Genomic DNA, 8,222 nt, shown 5'->3' on the forward strand with positions numbered 1-8,222 from the left:
ATAGTCTGCTCTTCAGTTTCTAATTTCAGATCGTGCTAACACTAATTTATACTGCATGAGGACATGGTGAAAGTGTAAGTCCTCTGTGTGTCCCCTGAGTCTGTGAGGACTTCAGAAACAGTCTTAAGTACTGTACTTCATAGATTTAATTATCTTCATTAACTATTCAGTGATCAATAGAGTTAGTTTTATCCAATCAATAGGTGCCCAACCACCAGAAGGACAATGTGCATAAGTTAATATTTGCATTTGAAAGTGGCTGATGTCACATGCCCCATTGGAAATCCATAGCATTTTGTGCAGCTGTATGTTATGTGTCTGTGTTTATGGCTGGCCGCTATTGATTCAGCTCACTGTATTTACTGCCGGGACAGTGTCGAAGGTTTTAATTGTCAGAATGTTTTAGACCCATCACACATTCTCGGCTCTTACCTCACACCTCTCACCTCTGTCATTTACGTCCTCTTGCTTTCTCTCACTCCTGCCTTACTTCATAATTTTCTCTCTCTCGTTCTGTATATTTGTCTCTGTCTGTTCTTATTTCCTTTTTTTGTTTTAGTCCCTGTGGTATGGGAAAACTGATTTCCACACAGCACCCCTCTTAATTTGTTTACTCTCTCTCTCTCTCTCTCTGTGTGTGTGTGTGTGTGTGAAAGAGAATCTGTGAGTTTTATTTAAATGGATACCTCTATAAACCCAGGGGAACAGCTCCAGTCACTTCTAGGTGTGTGTAGCTGCTTATTGAGGCCTGTTCCCGATGGATTTCTGTTTGTTTACTAACTCATTTTCTGATGTAATGTGTTTTCTCCTGATGCCTCAGACTGGCAGCCCTTCACATTTGACATTTCAACATATGTTCAGGCAAAGCTTTTGCTTTGATTTATAGCCATGCATCCCTTTTGATATTTGTACAGTCATTGGACTTACCTTCACACAACTAGAGTTAATTAGTGTATTTACATTTATTTAAAATGTCTTGTTTTGTCCAAATTTAAAATAGAATATAATATTAGTCTTTTATATTTAAAATATATAGGTCCTATAATAGAATCAATCTGATTGCACATAATGTTTAAGGGGCTGGGAGATATATATATATATATATATATATATATATATATATATATATTTTTTTTTTTTTTTTTTTTTTTTTTTTTAAGGACAATGTGCTTAAAATAATAATTTTGGGTGAAGTACTGTTATGTATTGATGTCCAGGTAATATATTATATGATGTCATATATTCTTCAGACTTATTGAGTAATTACAGTTCATGATGATGGCATCAAATTATTTTCACTGTAATTTTCAAAATTGTGTATAATGATATCAAGGGTAGACATTGTCTTTAGCTTAGTCCAAAACTGAAGCAGCTATTGATTGTCGAATTGGTATTGACATTTTTGTGGAAATGCTAAAGTGACAAATCTTTCACAGCCCCTTAAACTCAGAGTTTGGAAACATGTAACACTGGAGAAGGTTTTTACAAAATATATAATCTCCTCAAAAACTTTTGTAATGTTATATATATGTGTGTTGGTCAGAAAGATTGTTAGATATGATTGTGTTGCTGGAAAAACGTTAGTTGGAGTGGCTAAAGACACTCTGAAAAGTGAGTCTAGTTTAAATTGCTCCCTGCTGTGTTTTTAATCTGCTAAAAATCAATAGAGCTTTTACTGTCACTCTGAATGGGAGGCAACGTGTATTGATGTCCAGATGTCATTCGGAAAGGATTTGAAGCCTCTATTCCTCCTCCTCTCACAGGGGATGGTGTGATATATCAGTTCATCCTGTCGTTTATTTTTAAGAGAATTAGTAAAGCTTTCTGCTGTGTGCTGCAGAGTGCAGGATGTTGGACCTTGCTAGCATCTCTTTAACATGCTTGGTTTACACAACAGGGCTTATTTTAAAGCCTTTTATTGATGTCCGTCTAAAAGAAAGCTCTTTAAATGAATTCAGTCTTAATGGGTTATCACTGTAAGCTCTTACACGTAGCTTGGCTCGCACAGGGCGAAGGCAATTTATCTGGCAATTCAATCAGAGGAGAGAAAGTTTTACATGATTCAATAAGGCTTTCCTGCTGGCAAGACTCTCCGAAGGAATGGGGTAAGGAAGACAGACAAGGGAAGGAGACAGAGGAGGAGGAAGGAGGGAAGAGGGATGAATGAATTAATGGAGTAAGGACAGATGAAGGATCAGTTACAATGAGAAATAACCATATAAGCACAAGTAAGACAAATATAAGAACTTTTGAAGTTTGATTTCAATCCGATAAAAAGCCATTTTAGCCTCCTGTGTGGTGGAAAGAACGTTTTCATGTTCTTTGCATGTTTTTCTGGTTTTGCTTAAAGACAAACCATATGCAAATTCATCAGACAACATAATTTCTGAGAATTTTGTCCTTCAAACTGCAGCTTTACCAAAGACAATCCTAAAAACGTGGTTTGAAACTCATCTATACCCCACATGTCACAAACATCATGTAACCAATGTCTACTCGTAGGACGGGGTTGGTCATAGTTCTATTCACAACATGTTTCTGCAGCGCTGAGAAATGGAGCCAATCACAGGCATATGACTCGTTTTTCAGAATCCTCCCACCTCTCAAACTGTTTTGTTCTGAGTGTACAAGTTCACGAATACTTTCACTGGAACAAACAGTGTAGATATCATCCAAGTAATAGATGAATTGTGCAGTGCAGAGCTTCATTGATTACGATGGAAATTTGTGAGATCATCATGAACTAAAATGAGGCAGCTTGTGATTGTAAGGGGAGCGCTCTTTGCTTGGTTTCCAGGCTATAATCCATTGAGAATTTGAATAAATATACTCAGAGATTCACTCTCCGATACTCATTCTTCCAATATTGGCACTTGCCATTGTGTATTGTTCACTACTTGAGTTAACTGAGGTCCAAGCTGGTGTGAGTAGGGGCAGGGACTAATAAGCATATTCATGTATCTTCCGATACTAAATTAGGTAAGTCATAAAGAAATTATTTTCATGGAAACATTTAAATCTGCCATTTTAATGATCATAGATTAGTTTAAAGGGATAAAAATAGTTGCAGGGGAACTTAACAATGTCAACGAAAAATCCTTTAGTTCGACTGATAGATATACATAGATATACATAAACTCAAATGGGATAGACTGTACATTTAAGACTGCACAAAACCATGTCTTGACTGTCTTCCCTTATGGACTAGCTTCTCCCACTTCTTTCATTTTTGACTCTTCAGGAGCCCGGAGTATCAGTGTATGGCTGGTGGGTACTTGGAGGCCTATAAAACAGTAAGACTGCCTGGATGGGTTTGGCCTGTGGGACTCTGCTGGTGGCCCTCTGTCTCTCTTTCTGCTCCACTGAGCCTGCTGCCTTTGTCATTATTTATTTAGCCCTTAAGTGTTTAAAACGGAGAGGTCTGCGGGGACCAGGAATAGCTGATGAAAATATTCCCAGATACACTGCGGGGCAAGAGGGAATCATTTATGTTCTGTTCTTACTTGAATCTCAGCAAAATAACCAATGTGAATGAAGCATGGATATAGATATAATAATTCAGTGTATAAATTTAGCTGTGTATCATGTAGAAGCTAATATGACAGGAGGATGAGATGAGGGGTCGAGAGAGTATCATATTGTCTGAGTGTCTGTGTAATGGGAGATCCACATGAATAACTGATCTTTGACTGGAGGGTCCCCAAAGGGGCATCACTGGCCTGAAGCCATTGGCCTTTGAGATAACATCGTCATCAGACACCCTCAGGTCAAAGTTCACCCCAGGGACCACGGAATAGGCCGTTGCTTTTGTTAACCAGTTTGAGTTTGGATGTGTAAGAAAGGTCTTATCAATCTTGTCAGAGCTGTGCAATGATTTATTGTCTGTTTATGTTGGAACATCTAAGACCATTACTCTGTTACTAGCATTGTGTTGTCAGTTATTGAATTTTGCAATCAAAAATGTCATACCATTAACATTTTGATAAAGTGGTTAAAACTGGTTAACATATTGTTAGAAACTATTGTTAACAAATACAACTTTATTATATAAGTGTTTACTAATATTTTGCATCCTGTAAGATTTTGGACTGACACCATGTACACACTAACATTTAAATGTTTTGGGTTATCAAGATTTTTCTGTCTTATTGCACTGCACTTATTTGATGCATTTATTTAATCAACAATGCAGTGAACTGCACTTATGTGCAATATTGTAATTTAAAATAGCTGTTTTATATTAGAATATTTTAAAATTGTAATTTATTTCTGTGATGGGAAAGCTTATTTTCCGCAGCCATTACTGCGGTCTTCAGTGTCACATGATCCTTGAGAAATCATTCTAATATGCTGATTTGGTGATCAAGAAACATTTCTTATCATTATCAATGTTAAACACATTTGTGCTGATCAATATTTCTATTGGAGTCACAATAGATTTTTTTAAGTTTTGTTGATTAATAAAAAGTTCAAAAGAACAATGTATTTAAAATAAAAATTGTAGCAAATGTCTTCACTATCCATTTGCTTCGTTGCTTCGCTTGCAGAATATCAAAACACACACACACACTGTTACTAGCAGTGTTATGATTTTTTTTATTATGTTGTGATGTAATACAGCTAGATATAGATAAAATTGCATCAAATGTGTAGATGTGTAAATGCTCTTTAGTACTTTTCAGCATACTCACAAATGGGTCACACACCTCAGGGACCCTGCTGGTTTCCCCTTTCACACTCTTTCTCTTTATTTCTTTGTTTTGCCTTTTACTTTATATTGATTTTGTATTGTCCAATTTTGGTTCTCTTGCTCTCTCTTCTCGCAACTCTTTCTCTCTCACTCCTCCTCTCAAGTTTACAAAAGCCAGGCCTCAGTTAGAGCAGTTGTGAGAATAAAGTGCCCCATCAGGGAATCACACTCACTCATGAACCACATCAAAAAATGATGACACAAACCTGTACTGATCAAAAGAGTTTTGAAGTAGGCTGGCCTTTGTGTGTGCATGGATGCCAGCTGAGATTTTGGTGCATTGCCTTCACTCCGATCAGACAGAAATAAAATGTGCTTTACAATGATTTAGATGCATTTTTATTTACTATTGCTGATGGTTTGGCATGCAATGAGGCTAGGGTTTCAGTAGACGAGTCAGTGAAACAATATTAACAACTGAGAGCACTCACTTTTTATTGCATTCTAGAGCAGAGCTGACAACGTTGCACTTCCACTGCAGCATTTCATGAAACACACATCCAGTCAATAACCTTAAATCTGTGGAGAATTTAAGCTGAAAATTAAAGGAAGTCAATAAACTGCATTGCAGATGGGATATTTAGATTAAACTGTACTTAATGCAATTTCTACACAATCTGGTGTTGCGGAGCCCCTTATGAATTGCCCATTTTCCAGTTCTATATGGTAGGCTAAATGGCTTCTGTCATATCCTGCTAAACCTAACCTGGTAAAGGTTATTAATGGGAGCAATAAAGGGCAAATTATGCTCGGAAAGCAATGACAGAATAAATATCTAGAGTCATAATGTGCATTTGTTTGTTTACCTTTAGTGGTTATTGCTTGCGCTGTTTGCTACTGGTAACTGTCTTGTATGTGACAGCAATGTTTCTTCACTTTTTGAAGGGCAAAAGCTAATTTTCTTTATCTTCACTTAAAGGGGTACATTTGAGGACACCAGAAGTGACTAGCCAAAGATCAGAATTATTTATCTCCTCCATTATATCCTGTAATTTCTGCGTTGGTTTTTATAAAGAGTATTAGTCTTCTGTAAACTAGCACATCGAACTTCCCATCTGTCAAGCACACTCATGCAGTACAGTATATATTCTGGCCTTTAATCATATCTTCCCTCTCTCTTCCAGTGAATGAACCTTATCAACAGCCATTCTCCGGGGCAGACACAGACACAGACACAGCAGTGTGTTATTGATTCCCCTCCTTCTCCATAATGAACTACTCAGCACAGCTTTATCACAGGGCCATGCCGCCATTGGCTGGTGGTAATATGAAATTAGGCAGCATGCAACCAGCCTGTCAGTATCGATTTTCCCACCCAGATTACTTGTTACAAAAGAATAGAGCTGTCTGCGGCATAATTGAACAAGTTAACTCCTTGTCTCATAAAATGTAAGCCAGCATTGATTCATAGGGACCTGGTTTTCATGCAGGATAAAAGGAAAACGGTTCTGTGTTTTATCTTGATGAGATGCTCATGGAATGTGTTTCCTTTTTCTCTGTCCTGTGTTCCTTCACGTGGGCTTTCTGTGTTTTTCTTGCCGAGTTGCAAGTAAAGTAAATGGGATTTTATTTGATGCTGTAGGTTTTCTTTTGGTTTTCTCCTAAGCAAACACTCATTCTATACTCTGCTGTGTTTGTTTTTCAATAATGTAATTTATTAGGATAACAGTTATCTATCAATCTGTCTGTCTGTCTGTCAGTCAGTCAGTAAGTCAGTTAGTCATTGAATTTCAATTTTCATTCCACTTCCTCTGAAGTGTGAATTTTAATTCTGCATTCTGTGTGCAAAAATCAATTCAGTTTGGAGTGGTTGCACAGCCCTGATTTGAAGAAGAGCAACGGAAGGAATGTGAGGAAACTGAAACAGAGGGAGCGAGTGAGAGCTGCGGCCCATAAAGCAGCTCTAAGCAGGTGAAGCCTTTTTCCACACTGTTACTCCTGCTAATTACAGAACGGAGCTCAGTCGAGGGAAAAATGCAGTCTGTCTGAACAAACACTCCAGAATCAGCACTTCAGGCCTCACACTAAACCACTCCTTTTTTGTAGGGGTGGGGAGGGGGTCAGTAGGCAGATTGGGATGGGGGGGGCGGGGGTTGTAAATTGTTTGATGAGCGTATGTAGCTCTTGTCGCTAGTCCAGATGCAGGCTAGATACTGTGTTTTCCCTCAGCGGGGTTAAGGGTTAATGAAACGCTCCCTTGCTCCCTGATTTTCCTCTTCTCCTCCCGGCACAGTGATAAGTAGCTAACCAACGGTGCCTGTAATTACAATCTTACAGAAACTGGCCAGATCTGTATATAAATCTCACCATCCAATTACAATGTGTAATAACTTTGCACTCAAGCTGGTAATGAGCTCTAATACTGCAGCATGTGATAATCCCCTCTGGATGCTGGCTTGATCAGATGTTGGCTTTGTAATTAGACTGGCAGAAAATCATTATTTCGTGTTCAGGAAAAAATGAGGTTGGTGGGAAGTTAATTTTGCTAGCGTTCTCTGAAGCGTAGACAAGAATTTAATGATTTAATCATGATTGTTAGCTATTTTGCAATCAATTTGTAATGATTGTGTCAGAACAGAGGGCTTTGCTAGGGAGAAAGACCTGGAAAGTGTCACTGATATGGCATGTTAGTGCGGGGGGTGTGTGTGTGATCATATGCCAGTCATAAATAAATGAGGCTCTCTGTGATTTTTACGTAATTCTAAATATTTGTTGTTAGTAATTGCATATTTGATCCTGAATAATGCTGTAAGAATTCTAAAGCAAGAAATGAATAAAAGTAAAATAAATAAATAACATTGCTTTCCAGCATAAAACATATTGAAAATGCCACTTATTGCATGTATTAACAATATTATTTAAGCTCATGTGTAACTTTCAGACAATAGCGTGGCCTGAGATTCTCAAGAGCATGTGATTTCTGTGATCTTTGAAGCAGTGTGACGTGAGCTGCTTGAAAATTTCTTCACTCACTCAGTTCTTCTTCTGAGGGGGCTGTATGTGTGTGTGTGTGTGTGTGAGAGTTGGTGTGAGATGGACTAGATTAAACTATCCACTGCTGTTATACTCTCCCCTTATCCTGATAATCTCGGGTGATTTGCACTGAAAAGCGTATCGATGCAGGACTGGCTGCTCTCCTCAGAGGGTCTACTCCATAATTGATACTGTTTTGAAGTTTTCTCAAGAGACCCATATTTTTTCAGCGAGTTGGTGCTTTTTGATCAATTATTATAAAGTGCTATCCTCAAATATTTGAGTGCACCCAAAATGTTATCCTGTCCGTTTAGAGTGCTCTGTATTCAGAAAAACACTGTCTGCGCTGACCAAACTTTTGGCGAATCATTTTTCTGATGGACTGATTGGGTTGAAAGGCATCATAAATCTTTTTTCTTTTGGTTTAGAAATTGTCTGTTTATGTCTGTATATGTGCATTAAATGTTAAAAAGATTGTAGCGCATCACTTTTTGAGGTG

The sequence above is a fragment of the Carassius auratus genome, chromosome 7, assembly GCF_003368295.1.
Source record: "Carassius auratus strain Wakin chromosome 7, ASM336829v1, whole genome shotgun sequence".
Lineage (NCBI taxonomy): Eukaryota > Metazoa > Chordata > Actinopteri > Cypriniformes > Cyprinidae > Carassius > Carassius auratus.